This window comes from Oryctolagus cuniculus, chromosome 13, assembly GCF_051225735.1.
Source record: "Oryctolagus cuniculus isolate XC-2025 breed Fujian yellow rabbit chromosome 13, ASM5122573v1, whole genome shotgun sequence".
NCBI classification, from domain to species: Eukaryota; Metazoa; Chordata; class Mammalia; order Lagomorpha; family Leporidae; genus Oryctolagus; species Oryctolagus cuniculus.
This window is the reverse complement of record NC_142879.1, coordinates 98,813,966-98,841,182: the sequence shown is the minus strand read 5'-3', so window position 1 is coordinate 98,841,182 and position 27,217 is coordinate 98,813,966. Positions and strand designations below refer to the sequence as shown.

At 44.6% G+C, this 27,217-nt stretch overlaps 1 protein-coding gene across 3 annotated transcripts in view; it reads right to left on the bottom strand.

Annotated features, from left to right (window-relative positions):
- Positions 1 to 27,217, bottom strand: part of DIP2C (DIP2 acetate--CoA ligase C (putative)) — a 488,945-nt gene that overhangs the window by 369,916 nt on the left and 91,812 nt on the right. The window lies entirely within an intron of this gene.

The following is a 27,217-nucleotide window of genomic DNA, read 5'->3' as shown; positions in this document are numbered from 1 at the left end:
GCTCTCCACTCATTTGTTAAATACAATGTCTTAATAAAATACAGCAGTTTTCATATGGCAATAATCAGAGTTGACATTGGTGGCAGATAATATTACCATAATATTACCATATCACAATGTTCTTAGCCTCTACAAATAGATCACTAGATACTCCTCCCCCAAAATAATCCAAATGCCAGTAAGAAAATGGATGGACTGTGGTATGTTCACAAAATGAAACAATCTACAATAGAGAATACCAAATAAACAAGAGCTACAGCTATCAACTAAGATAAATTCATATTTCAAATGCATTAATAGAACTGATGAGACAATTCATATATTGTAGGTACTTGCTGAAAAAGCATATAGCTAATGCTAGGATTTAAAAATTACCATTAGCAACTCTGCTTAGGACTACATCTAAGAAAAAAGCAAAGAATGCCTAAACATAATTTTAAAGTTATTTGCAAATTGCAACTGTAAAAATTCTTAAAATCTGAAGCTTTGCTCCCAACTGTTGTTGTTGTTGTTTTTTTTTTTTACAGGCAGAGTGGACAGTGAGAGAGAGACAGAGAGAAAGGTCTTCCTTTTTGCCGTTGGTTCACCTTCCAATGGCCGCCGCGGCCGGCGCACCGCACCGATCTGAAGGCAGGAGCCAGGTGCTTCTCCTGGTCTCCCATGGGGTGCAGGGCCCAAGCACCTGGGCCATCCTCCACTGCACTCCCTGGCCCCAGCAGAGAGCTGGCCTGGATAGAGGGGCAACCGGGACAGAATCCGGCGCCCTGACCAGGACTAGAACCTGGTGTGCGGGCGCCGCAAGGCGGAGGATTAGCCTAGTGAGCCGCGGCACCGACTCCAACTGTTGTTTTGATGAGGTTGAGAATAAATCTTATGGATAAGTAGTTTCCAATTAAGCTAGGCAGAATCACAACTGAAAATTAGCTGTGCCTGCCTCATATGTAACTACAAATCCAACAGCAGCAAGTAAGGAAGCTTTGCATTGTGGTTCAGCAAAGTGAACAGGGTCTCTGCCCTTTTCCTTTTGTGCCAATTCCAGGATCTCCTGCCCTCTGCTCACGTAACGGAGCTCTCTCTGGGTCATCTCATCCTTGTCTAGAGCTCAGGTCTAGTCTGATAATGCCTACATGTCTATCTTTGAAGCCCAAAGACAACACATTCAAGGTGAATATTAAGAACGTGTTTGCCCCAGAGAGTGCTGATTTATGTCTCTTTTCCCAGCATGATCTTAATTATGGTAATTAAACGGCTCCCCACTTACAGGATAAAACCCACCTGCTTTTACATTTCACCCTTGATGCCCCCAGTCTCCATCACCCCCCAGGCATTATGCACCTGCTCTCTCCTCAGGGCTCCAGGCTGTGCTGTCCTACTCTGCCCACTTGGGGACCACCTAACTCTCCTTCCTGTGGAGGCAGCTCAGGACCACTTCCTTGTGGAAGGAAGCCTGATCTCTAACCTCCTCCAGCAAAATCAGAAGCACCTTTTCGGTGCTTCCCTTCTTACCCAGGGCTAGAATGAAGAAAGCTCAGATCCCAGCTCTGCTATGGATGCTCTAGGCAAGGTCCCTAACTTCTCCACATTTCAGTTTCCTTGTCTAGTTTCCACACAGATTTGAGGGATTAGGGAGAGACAACAGTTATAATACTTAGCCAAACTTCCTGAATCCATTAAGCGCCGGATAACTAAAAACTGATTCTTATTATTTCCATTATTCCTTTTCTTTCTTTTTTTTTTAAATCATTCATTCATTCATTCATTCACTTGAAAGGCAGAATTACAGACAGAGAAGAGGGTGAGAGAGATCTCCATCTGCTGTTTCACTCCCTAAATGGTGGAAATAGCAGGGGCTGGGCCAAAGCCAGGAGCCAGGAGCTTTTTCTGGGTCTTCCACATGGGTGTCAGGGGCCCAACCACTTGGGCCATCTTCCCCTGCTTTCCCAGTGAATCAAGTAGCTGGATCAGAAGAGGACAGGGGGCTGGGTGCTCATGATGTCGGGGTTTGTGTGCCGGGACTGAGTCAGTAATAAAGGCCCTCCCAACAAAGAAGCCCAGGACCGGATGGATTCACTGATGAATTCTACCAGACATTAAAGAAGAACTAACTCCAATTGGTCTCAAGTTATTCAAAACAATTGAAGGAAAGGAAATCCTCCCAAATTCTATGAAGCCAGCATCACCTTAATTCCCAAACCTGAAAAAGGCACAACAGAGAAAGAAAACTACAAACCAATTTCCCTGATGAACACAGACCCCAAAATCCTCAATAAAATTCTCACCAATGGAATCCAACAACATATGAGAAAGATCATCCACCCAGACCAAGTGGGATTTATCCTTGGTACGGAGGGATGATTCAACATTCACAAATCAATCAATGTGATACACCACATTAACAAACTGCAGAAGAAATATGATTATCTGAATAGATGCAGAGAAAGCATTTGACAAAAGACAACACCCTTGCATGATGAAAACTCTAAGCAAATTGGGTATAGGAGGAACATTCCTCAATACAATCAAGGCAATTTATGACAACCACATGGCCAGCATTCTATTGAACAGGGAAAAGTTGGAAGCATTCCCACTGAGATCTGGTACCACACAGGGATGCCCACTCTCACCATTGCTATTCAATATAGTCCTGGAAGTTTTAGCCAAAGCCATTAGGCAAGAAAAAGAAATCAAAGGGATACAAATTTGTAAGGAGGAAGTCAAGCTACCTGTATTTGCAGATGGCATGATTCTATACATAGAGGATTCAAAAGATTCCACCAAGAGACTACAGGAACTCATAGAAGAATTTGGTAAAGTAGCAGGATATAAGATCAATGCACAAAAATCAACAGCCTTTGTATACACAGACAATGCCACAGCTGAGAAAGAACTTCTAAGATCAATCCCTTTCTCAATAGCCTCAAAAAAAAATCAAATACCTTGGAATAAATTTAACCAAGGATGTCAAAGATCTCTACAATGAGAATTACAAAACACTAACAAAGAAATAGAAGGAGATACAAAAAATGGAAAAATATCCCATGTTCATGGATTGGAAGAATCAATGTCATCAAAATGTCAATTCTCCCAAAAGCAATTTACAGATTCAATGTGACACCAATCAAAATACCAAAGACATTCTTCGCAGATCTAGAAAAAACAATGCTGAAATTCATATGGAGGCATAGGAGACCTCGAATAGCTAAAGCATTCTTGTACAATAAAAACAGAGCCGGAGGCATCACAATACCAGATTTCAGAATATACTACAGGGTAGTTATAATCAAAACAGTCTGGTACTGGTACAGAAACAGATGGATAGACCAATGGAACAGAAGAGGAACACCAGAAAGCAATCCAAGCATCTACAACCAACTTACATTTGCTAAGGAGCTAAAACCAATCCCTGGAGGCAAGGATGGTCTCTTCAACAAACAGTGCTGGGAAAACCGGATTTCCACATGCAGAAGTATGAAGCAGGACCCCTTATACCTTACACAAAAACCCATTCAAAATGGATTAAAGACCTAAATCTATGACCTGATACCATCAATTTATTAGAGAACATTGAGAAATCCTGCAAGATATTGGCACAGGCAAAGATTTCTTGGAAAGGACCCCAGAGGCACAGGCAATCAAAGCCAAAATAAACAAGTAGGATTACATCAGATTGAGAAACTTCTGTACTGCAAAAGAAACACTCAGCAAAGTGAAGAGGCAACCAGCAGAATGGGAGAAAATATTTGTAACCAATGCAACTGATAAAGGATTAATAACCAGAATCTATAAAGAGATCAGGAAACTCCACAAAAACAAAACAACTCAGTTCAGAAATGGGCAAATGACTTAAACAGACATTTTTCAAAAGAGGAAATCCAAATGGCCAACAGACACATGAAAAAATGTTCAGGATCACTAGCTATGAGGGAAATGCAAATCAAAACCACAGTGAGGTTTCACCTCACCCCAGTTAGAATGGCTTACATAGAGAAATCAACAAGCAACAAATGCTGGCAAGGATGTGGAGACAATGGTCCCCTAATCCCCTGTTAATGGTAATGTAAATTGGCAAAGCCACTATGGAAGACAGTTTGGAGATATCTCAGAAATCTGAATATGGACCTACCAAATGACCCAGCCATCCCACTCCTGGGAATTTACCCAAAGGAAATGAAATCAGCATATAAAAAAGTTATCTGCACCCCCATGTTTATTGCAGCTCAATTCACAATAGCTAAGACACAGAATCAAGCCAAACGCCCATCAACCAAAGACAGGATAAAGAAATCATGGAATATGTACTCTATGGAATACTACACAGTTGCTTAAAAGAATACGATATTTAGTCATTTGCAACAAAATGGATGAAACTGGAAAACATCATACTTGTGAAATAAACCAGTCCCAGAGGGACAAATACCATATGTTCTCCCTATCTGTGATAACTGGTAGAGCACCTAAAAGGAAATCTGGAGAAGTGAAACTGACACTTTGAGAAGCAATGATTTGAATAGCCCTTGTCTTGACTGTCGAGGAACAGTTTTTTTTTTTCTTCTTCATACTATTTGTTGAACTACCTACTTAATATAGAGTTAATCATATGTGTATAAAAATCAATTGAAAGTAGATCTCAGTAAAAAATAAGAGTAGGAATAAGAAAGGAAGGAGGAAGTTTGTAACTATAAAGCTGTATGGTTCTGCATACACTCCTATGGACTTACTTCTAAGGGTACAGTTTAAAAACTTGCCATGGGACCCCAAATTCCATTAAGCTGGGTGGAAAAATGCCATTTAAATTGTTAAAGTGATTGTATAGATAAGATTAAGTGTTAAAGTGATAATATAAATAAGATCAAGTGTCTGGTAATAATAATAGATAGAATTAAAAAGGAGAGAATGTTTCAAATTGGGAAGCAGTCCACACAGCAGACTCATAGAATGACAATCCTTTAAATAGCATGCTGACCTCAGAATCAGCCCTTATTACATTCTAGTCTACCTGAAAATCCTATGAGAGCATTTCAGGCATGGAAAGCCCAGACACTGTGGCAAAAACAACAACAACAACAACAACAACCAAACCTAAATGAAGGATCTCTGTGAGTGAGGCCCCAGTGGAAAGAAGTAGCCATCAAAGAAGGATGCATTTTTCTCTAAAGGGAGGAGAGAACTTCCACTTTTCTTATGGCCTTGTCTAAATACAGACAGAGACTATGGATTAAAAAGGCTTCCATAGCGTTGGCAGCTCATATCAAGAGCCTTGGGTGATCACTGACGTCATATGTAAGAGCATTAATTGTTAAGAACAGGAGTCACTTATGCACTTACTTTCCACGCAGGACCTCTGTCCTCAATGAGTTGTATTATGAGAATTAACTGTAAAACTTGTTCTCAAACAGGTTTTGTGTGTGTGTGTGTGTTTCTGTGTGTGTGCAAACTGTTGAAATCTTTACTTAGTATAGAGTTGGTCTTCTGAGTATAAAGTTAACTGAAAATGAATCTTAAAGGAGAATGGGATTCGGAATGGGAGAAGGAGGAGGAGGTGGGGTAGGAGTGGGAGTGTGAGGGTGGGTATGGTGGGAAGAATCACTATATTCCTAAAGTTGTAATTGGGAAATTTGTACTTCTTAAATAAAAGGTTTCTTTGGGGGCAAAAAAAAGTGGAGCAGCCGGGACACAAACTGCTGTCCATATGGGATGCCAGCGTTGCAGATGGTGGCTTAACCCCAACACCACAACACCAGCCCCAGTTACTTCCATTCTTACTAATTACTACACTAGGCTTTGTTGTCTACATCTGGTTCCCCACGATATGGTGAAATCCATTAGAGACCTGATTGTCACTCAAACTGGCAAGGTCGACCTGGCACATAAAGGGGACTCAGGGACTGTTTTCCAAAGGATGCCATTCATTGTAATAAATGTGCACACCAGCGCCTTCTTCCTGCTGCAGTTCAGGGGCCTCTGAAATTCAAACCTCCGGCAGGAGTCCAGCACGCTTTATTTATTAATGACTCCAATCACAGCAGAACAACTGCCCTCAGGAATCAATGCTAACCACCTTAAGGGTTGTTCGTGGTTTTCCTTAGTTCATTTTCACCAAGTAGTCCTAGATATGTCTGCAAGTCTCTGCACAGAATCTGATGACAGAATCGCTGATTGCATACAGTGACATAACTTGTGCAAAAAAAAAAAAAAAAAAAAAAAAGCCCTGTTGCATTTTTATAGCGGAATATGCCAGAGATGGACTGAGTGCAAAGCAGAGAGATTATGAAGTAGGCCAACCTTTACAAGCAATGTTCTCACACATGTCAGAGGCCTTTCTAATCACGGTGAGTTCTGCAGATTTCTCGCATCCAAAGCACGTGTGTGAAGGGAAAAATAAGCTAACAGATACTGCACATCATCACGTGAAACCTTCCCGCTTTATACTTAAAACGTAAGGTCACTGGAAGGCATGGAGTATTATTCTCCAGTCCTTCTGTGTGCTGCTGCCTCACAATGACAACCCTCCAGCTCTTCTCCACACCCCTAGCCAAAGTCAGGTGAGACTGCTCCCAGAGTAAAAAAATAAATAAGTAAAAAATAAAAAAAAAAATAAAAACGTAAGTTCTAAACGATGCAGTGTCTCCTGAAGATCATCGAAACACTGAGTAGTAGAGCAGGATCTGAACCCTACCCTTTTTAGGTCACTACCTGACACTGCAGCAAGTAATCACCTTGGGCCCCCTGGGCTTCGCCATGGAGTAACCTGGAAGGACCAGAGAGATTTTCCCCTTGGGCATGTCAATCACTCTACTTCCAAGAATCTGATTCCTGGGGGCTGCAGAGAGAGGCCTGGGGAGAAGGTATACAGGCCTTCCCTGTGAATGGTCCTGGGGCTAACAGGGCACTGGCTACTGAACTCTACCCCCACCACCACCACGATGTGTAGGGGGCTTTCAGGGAAGAGGGCCTATGGGGGACTCTGGTCAGGGAGCGTCAAGACCAGTTCTGGGTTCCTGCCTGGTGAGTTCCCGCTGTGACTGTCTGAAAGGCTTCCCCTGAGGAAACGGACGTCCCCAGTTGGTAGGGTAAGGCAGGAACCTGGTCCAGACTTCTCTGTCCTCCATCAAGAGAGTTACCAAAAGAGGAGCAAGGCCTGTGACCTCCCTCTCTCCCCAGACAGAAAAAGAAATGGGGAAACCAGAGGCCAGGCTGACAGCACTGAGCTCCATCTTCAGAGAAAGCCAGCTATCAGGGTGAGTTTAGTAAGCCTGACTCACTCTTAGGTGACTTTTCAGAACTAATATTAGCAATTACCCATGCTCAGTGCCAGCAGGTACACGGAGTGCCAACAGGCCTACGGGTCTCAGAGTCTCTTCCTAAGACAACCCGTGATTCAGGCAGGAAAGAAGCTGGCTGTTCAGGAACACATGTGGGTCCCTGCTTTTCACGGCATCTTAGGAAATCGTTAGTGAAAATGCCAACAGTTATTGCCTGGGTGTGGCTACCGGTGCTGGGGGTCACCCTACCCTCATCATGTGACACACCCAAGCCCAGGAGCAGAGAGCCCCTAAATGACGACATACTGGCCACCCATGCACTTGCAACACAGGCAGGACCATGGCAAAGAAACGGCAAGCTCGAGATATGGATGGGTTCTAGGCCCAATGAGTAACAGAAACTACACTTGTGCTTTGCAGGAGGGTCCCTTGAATGCTGACCCCTGGAATAAACCCTGTGCACCCCCAATTCCCTTATTGTGCAGGTCTAGACAGCTCTTGCTCCTTACTTCCTCTGCAAATTAGTCCTTGACGTAGGCAAAGGATTCCCTGGAAGAAGGAAGGAGGGTCCTTTTGCACTCAACCTAAACATCCAAAAGCAAAACCATTTGCACTTTCATTGGTTCTACCCCTAGCTTGGTGGAACAAAGCCCAGATTTTCAAGCTATTGAGTAGTTACTGTTCTAATATTACTCAAGAGAGAAAAACAGGGGCTGGTGTTGTGGTGTAGCAGGTTAAGCTGCCTCCTGTGATGCCAACATCCCATTCAGGCACTGGTTTGAGTCCCAGCTGCTCCACTTCCCATCCAGCTCCCTGCTAATGCACCCAGGAAAGCAGTGGGAGATGGCCCAAGTGCTTGAGCACCTGCCACCCACATGGGAGACCTGGATGAAGCTCCTGACTTCAACAGGCCAGGCTGCTGCAGTCGTTTGGGGGAGTGAACCTGTCTATGGAAGACTGATCTCTCTGTTACTCTGCCTTTCAAATAAAGAATTTGAATCTCAAAATAAATAGTAATTAAAGGAAAACAAAAAACATTTTGAAAGAAAAAAAAAAACCTGGAAACTCAGTCTTCAACTCAAAGCAGCAGACTCTGAATGCAGATGTCATACAAATTATAATTGTTTATTGTGCCCTGAGCCTTCACCATGAATTTCCTACTTAGTGTGTTTATCAGCGACAGAAACTCAGTGTGCAACTAAAACAGTGGGGCTATGAATAATGAGCAAATGGCTTTCATAATGCTATGATCCCCCCACCTCCTGCCACCCAAAGTCCAGGAAAAACCAGGATGAAGCTCCTCCTGCAGCACACACAGGGCCACAACATCTGGCCCCAGACTGGATGTGACTCGGGGCTGGCCCTGGCTGCAGCGGTCTCCTACACTAAGGATGCCTTTGGGTTGTGGAATATCCCAGGGGAAGACAGTGCTAGAGTTTGGCCTTTTACTTCTGGCCGAGTAAGAAAATAGCAGCTCCTCGTGGGTGAGCCTATACCACGAACCGGAACACTGTCCCAGGTGGAAGCCTGGCTGCTCAAGACAAATGCCATGAATGTTTTCATTGCACCTGTCAACAACCACTGCAAGCCATGACCTCAGGGCCTCCATCCACAAAGACAGGCATGAAGCTTGCTATGGCGATTTAAAACACTCAGTGTGCTCTGACGGCTGCCAGTCACCTCTCTCTTGCTGCTGCTTTCATGTCATATAATAACTCGGCAGACCTTAGGAAATCTGTCATTTCACTCCCTTGTTTTATAAGCACCTGTTAGCTGATGCTGCACTACAAGCTGCTGGGAAGGCCAGGTTAAAGCCCAGGACTTCGCCTTTCCTAGGGTTGACTCAGCTGTTCCCAGGCTTGCTGCTGTGCACCTGGGAGGAAGCAGATGCTGGCCCAGGTACTTGGGTCCCTGTTACTCATGGGAGAGACCTGGATCAAGTTCCTGGCCTTGGCCTGGCCTGGCCTTGGATGTTGTGGGCATCTGGGGAGTGAAGCAGCAGATGGAAGAGCTCCCTCATTCCCTCCTTGACTTTCAAATAAATGAATAAATAAATCTAAATCTGAATTTAAAAACAAAAACAAAAACAAAAAAATGCAGCAAGTAAACTAGGTAGAATGAAGCATTTGTTATTTTAGCATACATGTAATAAGAAACAAGTGTTTTGTTACTGTATTAAGAAGTCCTTATAGGCCAGCGCTGCGGCTCACTAGGCTAATCCTCCACCTTGCGGCGCCGGCACACCGGGTTCTAGTCCGGGTCGGGGCACCGGATTCTGTCCCGGTTGCCCCTCTTCCAGGCCAGCTCTCTGCTGTGGCCAGGGAGTGCAGTGGAGGATGGCCCAGGTGCTTGGGCCCTGCACCCCATGGGAGACCAGGATAAGCACCTGGCTCCTGCCTTCGGATCAGCGCGGTGCACCGGCCGCAGCGCGCCAGCCACAGCGCAACAGCCGCAGCGCACCGGCCATGGCAGCCATTGGAGGGTAAACCAAAGCAAAAGGAAGACCTTTCTCTCTGTCTCTCTCTCTCTCTCACTGTCCACTCTGCCTGTCAAAAAAAAAAAAAAAAAAAAGAAGTCCTTAACTCCATGTAGACGAGCAAACACAGAAGCTGGGAGCAAAAAGAATGTGTCCTCACCTCAGCAGAGAGAACTTCCTTATCAACCATCAGCCCCAACAGTACGCACACACCACATGTGCTTTGGTAATGAAATAAAATGGCAGTTCCTCTCACTAGCAAAGGAGGAGTATAGGGAGTGGAATGAAGGGACCTAGAACATAGAGGATCCTAAATAGTCCATTACTTGTTAGGTAAATCAACTTTGACACCAGAGAACAGATGAACAAATATACTGAACTGAATTAAACATGATCTTCTCTTTTATCTACTAGTCTTAAAAGGAGGGGCTGGTGCTGTGGGGCAGCTGGTTAAGCCAGCTTCTGCGACACTGGCCTTCCATGAGTGCCAGTCTGGGGCCCCAGGTGCTCCACTCCCCAGCCGGCTCCCTGCTAACATGCCCAGGAAAGCAGTAGAAGACGGACGTAGTGCTTGGGCCCCTGCCACCAACATGGGAGAACCAGATGGAGTTCCAGGCTCCTGGTTTCTTGTGGCCATTTGGGGAGTCCCACAGATGGAAGATCTCTTTGCATCTCTCTCTGCATTTCAAAGAAATAAATAAACCTTAAAAGGGGGGGGGGGATACTGTAAAATTAGTGCCCCACAGTTTTATTTGTTACTTACAGTACCACTACAGAAAACTTCAATTTTTTTCATGGGTTCTGATTTTCTCCATTTACGGAAGCCTTTTTTGTTTTTAATTATCAGTTTCACGCGTTAGGTTAAATCATATGAAATTGCCATTTGGTAGATCAAAAACAATTAAATATTGGCAGTTTCCTATGACTGAACTGACTAAAATATGACCATGAACTTTTGTGAACTAAAGCATGAAGGCTGAAATCATAATGTTTCCAGATCAGTAATTTGCTACTGAAGCATTAACCCACTTTTATTCACCAGGACTTTATACATTGAAAAGAATATACATTAATAGAACATACATCCATATTATACCAAGAAAACTCAAAGAAGGAAATAATGTCTCATCCACCCTGGATTCCATGTAGAATGAGGCAAGACACAAGCTATTAAGTACATATTATTTGTGATATGGTAATTATGAGACCGAAAACAATTGTTTCTACCTTCAGTTAACATCAATTCTAGATAAAGGAGGGACCGCTCTTTATAAACTTACAATGAGAATGGAAGATCTTATGAGGGAAGGGACACAGAGAGGAACTCTAAGTGCCCAGGGTGCTAAGCCTCAACTGGTCACCAGTTATTGCTAGGGCTCAGACACGCACCAAAGATCTGGTCCTCAGTTTTGCTGTCAACAGAGACAGTCACTCCTCCCCCCACCCCTGAAAGCATTCTGTAAGATTCAAGGGATGGGTTATGGAGCCTGAAGGGCCACAAATAGAATAGTCTTGTATTTTTAAATGAACTTCAATATACAAACATAGCATGTAACAAGTCCGTTATGATGATATAAGAGTGGGTACTGTACTGACTTTTCCTCCTTATCAACATACACTGCATTCTATTTATTCTATGTTTATCCAACTATTAAAAATACAGAACTTGAGGAGATGTAAAGACAGGAAGGAAGAGTAAACCCTTCAGGAAATGGACAAATTCTGAACTAAATCACCATTAAGGAATCCCATTAGAGGTGCAGCTGGCTTCACAGAACCTGCTTGAGTGACTGTAAAATAAGGCTTTCTTTGTTGGTAGCTGTCTTGTCCACCTATGCCAACTACCATCAATCAATCAATCACCACCAGCATGTGATAAAGACACATAAGAACAAATTTATCAACTAACAGAGGAGACAAGAGCACTCCCTGGAAACGTGCAGAGACAACACGCACACACACACAAACACACACAAGCTGACAGCAACGCTTCATGGCTAATTTCATGTATCAACTTGATTAGGCCCTAAGATGGCCAGTGAGCTGGTCAAACACTGTTTCTGGGGCAGCAGAGGTTAGCATTGCAACCCATGGATGGACTAAAGCAGACTGCCCCACCCAGGGTGTGAGGGCACCATCCTTTGAGAAGCGGCTTCCCTTTCTCTGCTGACCACTGGGCTGGGATGTTACCTTTCCCCTGCCTTCAGTGAGGCCGCACTCGGCCTGGAATCTATACCGTCGGCTCTCTGGTCCTCAGGCCTTCGACCTACACCTTCCCGCTTCTCCAGCTCGCAGATGGCAGATCATGGGACTGCTCACTCTCCGTCACATGAGCCAACACCTGACAATCATTTCATTCCATATATGTACGTATCTCCTACTTCTTCTGTTTCTCTAAAGAACTCTGACCAATGGAACTCACAAATATTATTCCACATGCATAAATTATCTCCTTGAAGAAAGGTCACTTGGAAAGTGGTCTTCGAGTTTCCTTCTAGTCCCAAGACCCTGGTGCCCTGGACCGCTCATCCCCATTCCACACACACAATTCTAGGCACAAAGGAGCCAGGAAACACACTCCAGTCAGGAGCAGGACACTCAACAGAGGCATGTGTGAAGACACCCACTGAGGTTAAAGGCATCAAGGTAAGAGTGTTGAATCCATCAATGTTGCTCACCAAAAAAGAGAGAGAGAGAGAGAGAGAGAGAGAGAGAGAGAGAGAGAGAGAAAATGAAAGGTTTTCTGAAACTTTTCTTCCTATTTTTAGATTTTGGGATTGGCATGTAATCGTTGTGAGGGGTACAGACTATTCCAAGGCACATAGTGTAAACTGATTATACAAGGCAATTAGCCTTTCCGATTCCTTATCTTCTGTGTTTGCAGCCTACCAGTTCTTTACACAGAATATAATAATACTTTATCATGAGCTGTTGTCACCACACTGAACAGCACACCAGAACCTGTTACTCGGTAGGGTGAATATAACAGGTTCTGAAATAATTTAAGTGTTTCATTATTTGCTTGTAATACATGTGAAATCATAAAAATAGGCCTATTGATGATTATGTAAGTCTTTAAATGCCCTTGAACTATTTCTGTCCCTTCATATTTTTATACCAAATAAGCCTAAGGTTAGAAGAGTATAAATAGTATTACTGACAACAGCTGGGACTACATGAAGACAGAACTTATACCCATAAGGTAATGACTAACCCCAATTTCATCCCCTTCTATATATAAAAACATGGAAGAAACTAAGAGTAAGGACTGCGTTTGAGCTGGTCCCATGATCCCTAAGGTCCAGGACATACCCCACCTGTCTGGGGTCACTATGCTTCCACCTGTCCCCACAGGTACTGTTCTTCAACTGCCACAGTACCCTTCCCCTCAACCCCATGGTTCTCACCAGAACACACTACTACAATCTGATAGGGTATAAGTAAAGGCTTGGCTTCATGCTAGCATTTACTGTCCTCTGATAAAAACTGCTAGAGACGACACTCAGGTCCTGGCTGCTGGACTCTCAGCAACAAGACTGGTCCACTCTCAGAGCCCATCCATGAGGAATGTTCTATGAAGTTCTCCAGACAAGGAGCCAAGGAAGCCAAGGTTAAGTCAATGCAGAAGCGGGCAGTGTATTCCTAAGAGGAAAACAAGGAGGAGAGGGGAACCGGTGCAGAGCGGCATCTGTTCACGGCAGTGAATGCTTCCACCCTCTGCTTCTGTGCGGAGGTCTCCTCTTCCCAGTCCTTAGGGCAGTAAGGCACACACCTTCCCACCTCTCCAGGAGAAGCCTAGGATTGGACACAAGTCTGTCTTTCAAGGGTTCAGTCAATCAGGAATCACAAATATGGACATTCTCTACCTCAATCCCAATGGCTACTCCTACAAAACATACCAAATTGTGATATGCATTTCCTGTGGGAAAGAAATCAAAAATCACACTCAAGACACCATGGGCACAAAGTGTCCACAGAACACACCTGCTCCCAGGCCCTTCTTCCTTCTCCTGCCCAGTACCTCACAGCCCCGTTCCAGCCACCAAGAGATCCTTCCCCACACACACCCTCCCTGATGAAGTCCATCATTCTTCAAAGCCAGCATGGGGCATCAAAGAAAATCCACACCGTCAGCACAGTTAGCTTTTTAAACAAAAAGGCTTGGGTTTGAGAACAACAAAGAGAATCTTCTTTTGGTTCAACGCCACCACTAAATTTGTAAGACTGCTTTAAAATATCACCGGTAAAAGCCCACAAATATTTGCTTGCTGTTTAAAGTAGGGGAGAGCTCACGGGCTCTCTTCAAGGTACACCTTCCAACGCCAATGAAGTTTCTGCATCATAGCCTAACTGGCACAAATGTAGGTCCCTGTGCATTAATTCCATCATCCCTGCTTCATGAACTAGGCAGCAAAGAACCGTGTGGAAACCAGGACCCAGAAGTAAAATAGGAAGTCAGCCCTTCTCAGAACAGGCTGCACAAACCACAGTCCCCTTCCTGGTGCTCACGTTCAGAGAGTCAGAAACCCCAACTTCCCCTCTGCGGGAGGATGCTACCAGTCCCTCTTCCCCTAGTTCGGGGCAGATAGCAGCGTCTCACATCCTCCAATCCCAACAGAAGCCACTTTTCAATGAAACAGTGATTCAACCATGCACAGAAGATGGGCTAGGGACTCACCAGAATGTTCCACTTCAACAAAATACCCAGTAGAAACAAAGGTTAAAGCAAGTCAAGCAAATGTCATCTAATTTGAGCACAGTTCTCTTAGTAGCTATAAAATATTTAGAAATAAGTCCAGCAGGCAATCTAGCAACGAAAAAAAAAATCATGATAAAACGAAAAGGAACTTTCACAGGTCAAGAAAAAAGTTCTACTGGCTTTACAATTAAAGGAAGTAATACAACCTGCAGGCCACTCCTCATCAACTGGCCATACAGCCAGCTCTTCATTAGCAGGTCAGTGACCCAAAGGCACTGTCATCAAAGACACTGATTAAATGTTAACCCCTGGGGGCTGGCACTGTGGCATAGTGGGTTAAGCCGCCACCTGCAGTTCCCATATGGGTGCTGATTCGAAACCCAGCTGCTCCACTTCAGATCCAGTTCTCTGCTATGGCCTGGGAAAGCAGTAGAGGACGGTCCAACTCCTTGGGCCCCTGCACCCACATGGGAGACCTGGAGGAAGCTCCTGGCTCCTGGCTTTGGATCGGCATGGCTGCAGCCATTGTGGCCATCTGGAGAGTGAACCAGCGGATGGAAGATATCTCTCTCTCTCTCTGTAACTCTGACTTTCAAATAAAAAAAATATATATATATAAAAAGTTAACCCCAAAAGGGCAAAATTTTAAGAGACCAAAGGAACCCTCCAGGTGCCCTAACCCAGCCTTCTAACTGGGCAGATGAGTCCTGTGGAACCACTGAGCCCTGAGCTCCTTTGCAAATTAAGGGCAAACCCAAATTACAGCCCAGATAGCCTTGTCTTTTCTCATATCACATGGCATTCATGCATACAACAGATTATGAAACTCAGGAGATTTACAATACACTTAGATATTAGCATGAAACACAAACTAAAAATTACAGGTTAATAGTGAGAAACTTTGAGAAATTAACCTAAACACAGTTTACTCAGTACTCAAAGCTCATTTCCAAAAGGAGACCAAAGGAATTCAGCCTCAACTATTTAGATTTTCACTGGGGTGGGGTGATCTAGTTCCTTTATCCCTTTGATACATTTAACAATTAAATGGTTATATCATTTCAGAGAAATGGCTAAAATCATTCTTATTGAGTTCTTCCTACAAAATATTATACTCTTAATTAGCTCTATCTGCTTATAATACAAGGAGTATTCAGCTTCAACAGCTACAATACAGTTTTTGTTAAATGGCACTTATGTGAACAGACAAGAAGATGTCAAGAAACATTTGGCTTATGTTTTCAGAACCCACAGAAAATATGTTTTAACAGGATAGGGAAAAGATACCATAGTGTGGATCAGCTGAATATTCTGTCTTTGTCTTTTCCCAGGAAACAAAAGCCGACTAAGAGCCAAGCACCCACCAACCAAAGGTAGAAAAAGGATGAGTATTCATCAGGTAAGAAGTTATTTTTAGACCAGCATTGTGGTGTAGTGGGTAAAGCCGCTGCCTGCAATGCCAGCATTCCATATGGGCACCGGTTCATGTCCTGGCTGCTCCACTTCCCATCCAGTTCCCTGCTAACATGCCTGGTAAAAGCAGCTGAATATGGCCCCAAGTGCTTGGGTCCCTGCAACCACATGGGGTACCAGGAAGAAGCTGCTGGCTCCTGGCTTTGGCCTGGCCCAGCCCTGGCCACTGCGGCCACTGGTGCAGTGAACCAGCAGATGGTGATTCCCCCACCACCACCACCACTCCCAGCCCTTGTCTCTCTGTAACTCTGCCTTTCAAGTAAATAAATAGATCTCAAAAAAAAAATTTTTTTTTCTTCAACCACTGTCCCCTTACCACCAGTATGTAACAAAATCTGCCGGCCAATTTCAACACATCTAGGTTTTGATTCCACCCAAATCAGGTTGAAGAACTTAACAGTTTAGAAATGCTTTGCCTATCTGTAAAACACAAACGTGGGCCTCTAATAGAAATAAGCACCTTTTGCCATTAGGTGCTCTCTAAGCTTTTCCAGAATTTTCCTTAGGAGCTAGAGCTGTAAAGTTATGTCAATTACATTCTTAAATTTTTCAGTAATATTTTAAAATGCAGTGACTGGGCAAGATTAGTACAGAGAGGAATGCATGCGCCTACACACACACACACACACACACACACACACAAATCATATTCTTCTCCTGAAGAGATGAACCATGTTCTTAGGACTCCAGATGTAAATATGGCTGTCATCTGGTTTTTGAGAAGAGAGGAAGAGGCTGTATTTTTAAAGCATGATTAAAACATTTTTTTTTCCAAGCAAGCATGCAATGTTAGAGACCAGTGCTGCTGACTTGCATTACTGCGTCTCTGTTCACGGCAGGAAACGGATGGAAGCTCGTCCCGTCACCCACACAGACTATGCAGAGAACAAATGCTCAGGAGAAGCATTTTCAGAAGAGACATCCTACCAGAGGGCGGCCACATGCCTTTGTGCTGGCCGGGTGTCCAGCCCAAGGGGCAAGCGTGGCTGTGATTTAGCCTGAGTTTCACTCCAGGCCACGTTTCCTTATGCAGGGGGGTTCCAAAGTAGACACCTGTTTGTTACCAAGTGCATGCCGATGGATTCACAGTGGCCCTGTAGTGCAAGGCCCAGAACTAGAAGCACTAAGTGGAGTAATACAAAGCATCTTCAAAATATTTGTGGAAAATGGGTATCAAAAAACTTGTGCAGGGTGCCAGGTTCTAGTCCCAGTTGCTCCTCTTCCTGTCCAGCTCTCTGCTGTGGCCCGGGAAGGCAGTGGAGGATGGCCCAAGTGCTTGGGTCCCTGCACTCGCATGGGAGACCAGGAGGAGGCACCTGGCTCCTGGCTTCAGATCGGCGCAGTGCCGGCCGTAGCGGCCATTTGGGGGGTGAACCAACGGAAAGAAGACCTTTCTCTCTGTCTCTCTCTCTCTCACTGTCTAGAACTCTATCTGTCAAATAAATTAAAAAAAAAAAAATTTTGTGCATACATTTAAGTTCCCTGCACCAAAAATGAACTTATGTTTTAGTTCTGCTTTTCCATGAGCTTTTAGCACTTCCCTCACAAAACTAAAAACATTTGATTGTGACCATCAGAACTGCTACAGGTGGACTCGGGCTTGCCTAGGAAGAGAGACAATCCAGATGAAGTACTCACTAAGAAAAACCACAACCCCAGTACTCTTCCATGTGAATCTCAGAGGCGGTGAGCCCAGCTGAACGCCAGCCAACACCGCTCCTGATTCTGTCCCTTAGGGGCCGCGGGCACTTGCCTAAGGCACTTCCTCTTGGATCACAATGTCTTCCTTTGAAACACAGCAGTGATCTAGCATCTGGTATGGCAAAGCCGTAGGATGGCACTGGACAATGTGTGTGGAGGAGAGCAGGTGCCTGGCACACACAAGGTCTCAGCCGCGGTCAGCGACAGCCTGCAGCTCACCTTGGCTGTGCTGTGCGCTCATAGCCACCACTTCAGACCCTAGCAGCCACGGCTTACCTGGCACAGGCTTCCTGACTCAGATCTTCAGTCATCTCAACATATTTGGGGGGGAGGGGGGCGCTGAATGAATAAAGCATTAGATTATGAGGTCAGAGGTGGAGACAATGGTGGCAGTGAAACCAAGAATGAGGAAGAACAAGCCTCAACAAATCTGTAATTTGTTGCCCAAAGATGGATAACAGGCTGCTATGGGCAACAGGACAAAACTGGGACTATATATTGCAAATGGCGCCCACCTGTTACCTTATGTCAGAGTTAACTCAAGCACTAAAGATCTCAACCAATGATACGGACTTTATGGCGCTGGTTGTGTAACATGTTTAACTCCAGTATGTTTTGTTCCTTAGTAAATCAAATAGGAATATTTGTATACAGCCAGTATTCAAAGTGGACTACAGATTTAAACAGTTACAGAATGATCAGAGAGCACTCCAATTTTATAACATGTGCAAGAATATTAAACATGTGGAGGTTTTAGCAAACTGATGCTGAAATAGTTTTTAAGGGGCATCACCCCTCCCGATCGAAGAAACAGTGTTGCTAATGAGAGAATGGCCCAAAACCTAGGAAAGAGAAAACAGAGGTGGCGCAAAACAGAGGAGACAGCACTCTCTGATGGTCACGACTGTGCCATTGTCAAGAAGTTAACAGCTCTGCATATCCTAGAGGTATTTTCATATACGATATCTCATTTTATTTTTTTTAGGCTTATCTATTCACTTGAAAGGCAGAGTGACAGAGACAGAGAGAGGAGACACACACACATACACACATTACTTGGGACGCCATCCACTGTTTCCCAGCCACATGAGCAGGGAATTAAATTGGAAGCAGAGTATCCAGGCCTCGAACCAGCTGCCACTCCAACATGGGATGCTGGTGTCGGCCTAACTTGCTCCGCCACAGCACTGGCCCCATATGGTGTCGCGTGCTGCTCTTCCAACTATTCAGTGGGATCCGAGGAACAAAGAGTATTACTGAAAAGCAAACACTAACGGGCAGAAAGTTAAGACGATTTCATAACTAAGTCACCACAGCATGAAAACTCCTGGTCAAAGCCCTTTCCACAACAAAGCTGGATAATTAAAATGAAATCATGTTTGCCAAAAACACTAACCCTAGCCCAGGTGTGACCCTGTATGATGCACTGGTCTTTGGGAACCAGCCTTGCCAAAATGTATGGCATGTTATACAGTGATGCAAGAAATCATACATGGCTGGAAGATGCTTCAATCTTCCTGCTGTCCCCCAAAACGAATTCACCACTTTATTTTATGTTATTGACTTCCTTGTTTGGTTCAACAAAAAAGGAAACCAAAAGGTTGGCTTTCTTTCAACATTACCCACTTTTTTTTTTTATTTTTAAGAAATTGGTCTTTGTTTTGCATCAGTCTTATTTCCACTTAGAAGCTTCTGAAAGAGCAGCTGAAGGTCACTTAGTGATTGCCCCAGCAGTGGGAGCCGCAGCCCAGTCCTTAGTAGCGGGCTGATCCTCAAGCCTCCAGCAGGGCCTGTTAAATAGGAACAAACGGCACCTGAATAGCCCTTAACCCAGGGGCTTGAGCTGTCCCTTCACCCTGAAATCACTCCGCGAGGGGCTGTGTTGACCCTGGGAGCAATAACCATCGGAACACATGGCTCCCAGAAGGCTGCCTGGATCTGGTTTAGTGAAGGTTTCAGGAATGAAATAATCCATGCTTGAAAAAAAAAATCACCATTCCCATTTTAGATGTCAAAATGAATATGAGAAAAATAGCAATACTCCGAATGTGTGGTTTCCTTTCTGCAATCTCACACAGAAATTACCGTGTTTAGAGCCACAGCAGTTTATGGTTCCAGACAGATGAAGTGGGTTGGCTGACTCCACCTCAATTCCACCTGAAGCTGGGAAACTAAAAACGCATTCCCAGACTCCTGTGGCAGGAGGGTGCACACTGCAGTCCAACAGTCTGGAATGCAGACTCACCCGTGGAAGAGAATTCTCCCCTGCCTGCTCCAGCTGTCTCCACGGAAAGCAAGGTATGAAGTAAAAGGTAAATCCGCCAGCGCCGAGGCTCATTAGGCTAATCCTCCGCCTTGCGGCGCCGGCACACCAGGTTCTAGTCCAGGTCGGGGCACCGAATTCTGTCCCAGTTGCCCCTCTTCCAGGCCAGCTCTCTGCTGTGGCCAGGCAGTGCAGTGGAGGATGGCCCAAGTCCTTCGGCCCTGCACCCCATGGGAGACCAGGAGAAGCACCTGGCTCCTGCCTTCAGATCAGCGCGGTGCGCCGGCCGCAGCGCGCCGGCCGCAGTGGCCATTGGAGGGTGAACCAATGGCAAAGGAAGACCTTTCTCTCTGTCTCTCTCTCTCTGTCCACTCTGCCTGTCCAAAAAAATAAAAAATAAAAAATAGATAAATAAAAAAAAAATCACACACACAAGGCAAATCCAAACTTGGTAAGAAGAAAATTTATTCAGAAGGATGATTGCAAGGTGCGGGGAGGACTGGGGACTGAGACTCTGACCAGAAACTCTGCAAGCGTCTCAAGGTTAAGAGGTTTTTTTCTTTTATACAGAGGAGTCAGCAATGAGAGAAGGAGCCAGAAGTGGGATGAAAGGGTGGCTGATGGAACCAATCAGAGCTGTTATGAGCCTGAGGACACCTGCTCTCGGGAGAAGCTGAACCGAAGTCTAGTTAACAGATATTTTGTTCTGCTTGGTCAACGGGAGCGAGCAGTTCCTCTCATCACGTAGGAGGCAAGAATGGGCATTTGGAGGGTCTGTGTCCGGTTCTGTCTTACGTCACTGGCTCATTCAGGAGTCTTAACCAAGCCACATGGGGAAGAAAGCTCTTCGCAGCCAGCCAAGGGAGCGGATTTTTTTAACCAGCACAGTTTTGCACAACCACAGGGCTTGGGGGAAAGCTCGACATCATCAAAACGTCAAGGTTTTGCTGACGTGGAGTGCACTTCTACAGTGTGCTAAGGTTGTTAGTTCTTAAATCCTTGTGGCAAGTTTCTCCTGCTAACATTTCCGGAAGGGTTTCTGCTTCTTGCACCTAACTCTAATTCATACAAAGTGCTTGGATCTTCCTTTAAAAAAATTTTTTTTTTATTTTCATTTATTTGAAAGGCAGAGTTGCGGGGAGCGGGGGGGGGGGGTAGAGAGAGAGACAGAGAGAGAAGGTGACACAGATTGAGAGAGAGCACGCACACTTCTATCCACTGGTTCACTCTCCAAATGGCTGCAATGGCTGGAGCTGGGCCGATCTGAAGCCAGGAGCGTCTTCCGGGTCTCCCACATGGGCGACAGGCCCCAAGCACTTGGGCCACCTTCCACTGCCTTCCCAGGCACATCGGCAGGAGCTGGCTGGGAAGTGGAGCAGTCGGGATGCGAACCCGTGCCCATATGGGATGATGCTGGTGCTGTAGATGGCACCGGCTTAACCCACTATGTCACAGTGCGAGCCCCTTTTATAATCCTTTCATAGTGAATGCAGACAAGACAGACATGGTTCTGCAGCAGTAATAAAATCATAAAAGCCCTAATACTGCAGCACAGTAACTGCTGCGGTCCGAATGCTTGTCCTCCAAAATTTTGGTTGAAACATAACTCTCCACCTGACCGTATTAAGGGGGAGAGCCTTCAGGAGGCTCCACCTTGGAGACTGCTTTATAAGCATCCTGATAGAGGGGCATTTAGGCACTTTTGCTCTTCTGCCATCTAAGGAAGCAGCAGCAGGAAGTCATCCCTGAGCAACAGTCCCTCACCAGACACTACATCTGCTGGTGCCTCGATCCTGGACACCCCAGTCTCCAGAACCAAGCAATAAATTTCTGCTCCTTATCAGCCATCCACTCTGCGGTATTTTGTCACAGCAGCCTGAATGGACAGAGACAGCAAGATTACATCATTAATCACTATTTCTCAATGGGCCAGAACACCTCAATGATATAAAATAAAGTAGTGAGAATTCCCCAGAGGATGGAAAGGCGGTCTTACAAAGACCAAAGCACAGATCCTTATTTGCAGGAACAGGGCCTGGTCGCGGCACAGACCTACAGTTAAGGAGTAGCTGGTGCAGCGGGTAACTGGAGCTGGACAGCATCGTGACACGCGTGGGTCCGAGATTCACCCTCCATCTCTAAAACAACCGTGACAACACCCATCAAATGGGCTGTTAAGACAGTTAATAGTGTTTGCTGCTTAACCATTTTTAGCTCAGTGACAATTAGACAAGAACTTGCCCTACATCCTGTAAAACAAAACACAATAAAACCAGCCCCAAGAATACCATACTGCCACCGATTTTCTTGGGAAAATGCTGGATTTTCATATTTTAAGTTCTGACATGTCAGTGTATGACCTCTATGTGAACTCTATTACAAAGTATATAAAACAGGAAAGAACAAGCAAATTATTCAATTTTACCAATTTTACTGTTTCACATAGTAAAGTGGGCAGATTCTGTATCCTAATACCTACCCAAATATTGAATAATGTTCATCTACAACTTCTACCTCTGATGCGCTTTATTTTGTGGTCCTACCAAAGAATGCTTAAGACTAACCCTGCCCCCAAGCTGTGAACTAGTACATGAGGTACAGTGTTACTCATCAAGACCACACTGGGACTGGAACCAATTTTTCCAATGACCTAAATAATGGACCCACAGAAGATACACATATGTCCAATTTTCTTTTGTACCATAGTTTAAATATCTATTGTTTCCTAGAAATGGTCTCATAATTTAAGGCACACCAAACACTGACAGATTATAGTCATCTTTAAAAGACTGAGAGGTAAATAACAGAAACACCAGATTAATTTTTTATTGCTGCTGTGATACACTGTCACAAAGGTAATGGCTTCAAACACAGAATCCCTTCCCTTTACATTACTGGAGGTGAGATGCCTGACCTGGCCGAAGCCAGGGAGTCGGCAGGCTGCTTCCTTTCTGGAGACACCCAGAGAGAATGTGTTTCCTGGTCTTCTTGCAGCTGCTAGAGGCCACCACGTGCCTTGGTTCCAGGCCCCGCAGCACCTCCTATCTGCTTCTGTCCTCATACCTCCTTCTGTCTCTGATCCTCCTCCTCCTACATGCAGACCCTTGTAATTACATCATCCCCACCCGAATAATCCAATCCAAAGGATCCTCTTCCCATCTCAAGATGCTTAGTGTAGACACATCTACAAACTTTCTTTTCCCTTATAAGGTAACTTGTTCACAGGTTCTAGGGATTAGGACAATCAGGACATGGACATCTCTGGGGGCCATTATTCTGCCAACTACAAATACCAATAAACAAAAGTTATTTAACAGGATATCTGTAAATAATTCTGTCTTTAAATTTAGGGCCCAAATATCACATCACTTTACAACTCTTTTAATCACAATAAAATCAAAGTGATGTCAAACAATATGACTTAAAAATTAGCCCTCAAAAAAAATATTGAGTACCTAATACATTTCAGAGCTGAGATCAGTGCTATAGAAAACACACAGATGTGCACACACGCTACACACTCTGACATTTTAAGTCAAATCCTAGGAGCTGTCAAATTTAAGTACTTCAACTAAATCTTATTAAAAAAAATCCTCGACTATATAAATTTATATCCTTACATTTTTATTTATTTTTCATTAGAGATACAGAGGGAGAGCTTCCACCCACTGTCACTCCCTTAACAGCCCTAACAGCCTGGTCTGAACCCAGATATAAAGCTGGGTCTACCAAATGTGTGGCAGGAACCCAGCTCTTTGAACCATTACCACTGCCTCCTGGGGTGCACATTAGCAGGAAACTAGAATCAGAAGCAGAGCCAGGACCCGAACCCGGGCCCTCCCAATATGGGATATACACACCCCAACTAGCATCTAAACTGCTGCAGCAAATGCCTGCCTGCTTTTTCTTTAAATATCAGAATGATTCACAAGTCCCATGTGAACTAAGAGGTGTATTAAAGAAAAACAAGAAATATTTAATTTAGAGGGTTTGTCTACGATGTAGATATGCATGATTTTCTCTTGACCAGCTGGTATGGGTTGGGACCATCCAGCCCATGGGCCATCTAGGATCTGCAAAATCATTTGGTCTGTCCCTGCCAAGGCAGCCACAGGCAGGATTAAAATCAATAAATCTATAGCAGGCTAATTTTAAGTTGATAATTTCACACGGCCCATGAATGATGTTACAAATATCCACAAGGCCCTTGGCAGAAAAAAGACTTATGATCCCTGCTAAATAATCAAACCAAAATTTGGAGGAAAGGGAAAACAAACTTTCACTTAACGACCAAGCCATTCTTACTAATGACTGGCTTAGTACTTTTCAGACACCAGACTCTCAAAAATTATGAGTTTAAGGATGCTGGAAAGGGCCAATTTCTAGGGGGAAAAAAATCTACCACAGGCAGGTAAATCCAAAGCCATCAACAATGAAAGTGTTTCAAGACAATATGAAAGAGTTAAACACTGAAGGATACTGCTGCACTCCTAATATTTATAGAATACAGTCTGAATTCCCTATTTCTGTAGTACCAAGTATCATAGCTACAATGTAGCTACAATGTTGACGTTAATGAAGCTGTAGTTTCTGCCAAGGCTGCAGAGAGCTGTTAATTCCAATAGCATCAGTCACCTGGGCTCAGAAAGGAGCGCTTTCAAGACCCAGTGATGTTCTCTTAACACGGGGAATCTGGGCAGCTCAACTCGACATCTACGTATTGTCTTCAACTGTGGGGTACTGGAAAAATATTAGAAGATTGTGAAAATCCAGACCTGTTAATTTCACAACAGATTTTAGGTTTCACTACAGATTCCGGGATTTCCTCATCCTGCTTTCTTTTTTTTTTAAAGATTTATTTCTTGATTTGAAAGTCAGAGTCACACAGAGAGAAAAGGAGAAGCAGAGAGAGAGAGGTCTTCCATCCACTGGTTCACTCCCCAATTGGCCTCAACAGCCAGAGCTGTGCCAATCCAAAGCCAGGAGCCAGGAGCTTCTTCTGGGGTCCCACGTGAGAGCAGGGGCCCAAGGACTCGGGCCATCTTCTACTGCTTCCCCAGGCCATAGCAGAGAGCTGGATCAGAAGTGGAGCAGCTGGGACTCGAACCAACACCCACATGGGACACTGGCACTGCAAGCGTGGCTTTACCCGCTATGCCACACTGTCAGCCACCCTCATCCTCCTTTCAATCTGTCACTCAGGATTCCACTACTAGATCTAATAAGACTAAATTCTTAAAAAAAAAAAAAAAAAAAAGACTAAATTCTTTACCAAAGGGCAGGGGGGAGTTCTACACAGATAAGATCAAATAAGCTTTTATACAAGATTGTCCTTGAGATAAATTCTTCCCTGAAAATAGACTTCATACAATTTCATTAGCCCATTTCAAATTTGAGTTATGAAGGTGTAAAAAAAAATCAGATTTCTCATTTACCATGCAGAACACTTCTAAAGCATGCAGGTGTTTTATTTCATTTTCACACCTCTGATTTGGAAATAGGTCCCCTTTCAAACCTGCTTTACTGACCAATGTTTGCATTTCATCTTATCCAGCCTAGGATATAACAATGATTGTGCAAAAAAATGCTCTCTTACAAATTTCTATCATAGTACTACTTACTGCACACAAGAAAACCACTTAGAAGGTGATGTATGGCCATTGAAAGGGAATGTGTACTGTATCAAACACAACAAAAAGAAATCACTTGTAGGAGACTCTAGAGAACTGGAACAAAAACACAGAATGGCTGCTTAATAGTCCTTTTAAGCCCTATTGACTCCAGCAGCTTCTGCAAGGATGCACCTACCCACCACTCCTGCTGGGCCCATCTCAAAAGGTCCCATTTGTGAAACTTCCAGTTTCTACAACAGATTCATGGCCCAAAGTCACACTGCAATCCTGTCCAACCAACATCATCTTTCAGGAGACTGCCACAGAGGCAGACATCAGGAAGTACCAACAGGGGCTGGCGCTGTGGCATAGTGGGTAAAAGCCGCCACCTGCAGTGCTGGCATCCCATAGGGCACCCAGCTGCGCCACTTCTGATCCAGCTCTCTGCTGTGGCCTGGGAAAGCAGAAGATGGCCCAAGTCCTTGTTCCCCTGCAGCCACATGGGAGACCTGGAAGAAGCTCCTGGCTCCAGATCAGCACAGCTCTAGCTATTGGGGCCATTTAGGGAGTGAACCAGTGGATGGAAGACCTCCCTCAACCTTTCAAATAAATAAATCTTTAAAAATAAAAAAGGAAGGAAGGAGGAAGGAGAGGAGAGGAGGGGAGGGGAGGAGAGAAGAGAACCAACAGATAAACTAACCAACCCGGTTGGTTTCTGGTTTCTAACTTGTGTCTTCAGAAGGAATCCTGGGGAAACACAGCGGAGCATGACATGGCAGAGCAGCCCTATCGCAGCCCTGGGTGTTGAGGGTGCTAACAGCAGCAGCAGCCAGCACTCCTCAGCTAACAAGCTCAGTCTGCTCCCACAGGAAGCCATTCAGACTCTCAGCGTGCGCCATCCACGGTGACTCAGGAGGGGCAGCAGGAGACCAGCTGTGGCCACTGTAGTTCAAGGCAAGCAGCACTCTTCTCCTGCCATAATTGCCTTCGTGGAATTGGAATTCTCATTACTTAGCAAGATGATCTCACTCCTTTTAACTTCCCCACCGAAAATTTAAAAAACAAACAAAAAAAACCAGCATTTAAAGAACAATGCTTCTGTACTCTGAGCAAAAGTACGGTCATCCCAAGATCACACACACACGTGCATATTTGAGGGATCCCTGATTGACACATTGTATTTTGCTTTGACTTTGGCAAAGAGCTTTATCACAGTGACTCAGGCTAAGGAATCGGAAACTGTGGTTTCTCATTATTTGTCAGGCAACCAAGATACACACCTCCCTCCCACACAGCTCAACCCCCATTCTCATGCAGATGCCAGAACTAAACTACCACCCAATATACAAGTTACAACCCAAGGTAACTATTTATGACAGATTAGTGTGTGTGGCCTTCTCCCTCCAGGTACAGCGCTGAGGGATGCAGCAGGTGCACTCAATGTTCCATTTGTCACCAGTTCTGTTCTTCCGTTCAACGAGGAAGAAAAGCTCTTAAGTCTATTAAGATTCTGAAAGCTCTAAAAATTCTTTTTTTAAAATTTATTTGACAGGTAGAGGTATAGACAGTGAGAGAGACAGACAAAGAGATAGGTCTTCCTTCCGTTGGTTCACCCCCCCAAATAGCCACTACAGCCGGCGCTACGCCGATCCAAAGCCAGGAGGCAGGTGCTTCCTCCTGGTCTCCCACACGGGTGCAGGGCCCAAGGACTTGGGCCATCCTCCACTGCCC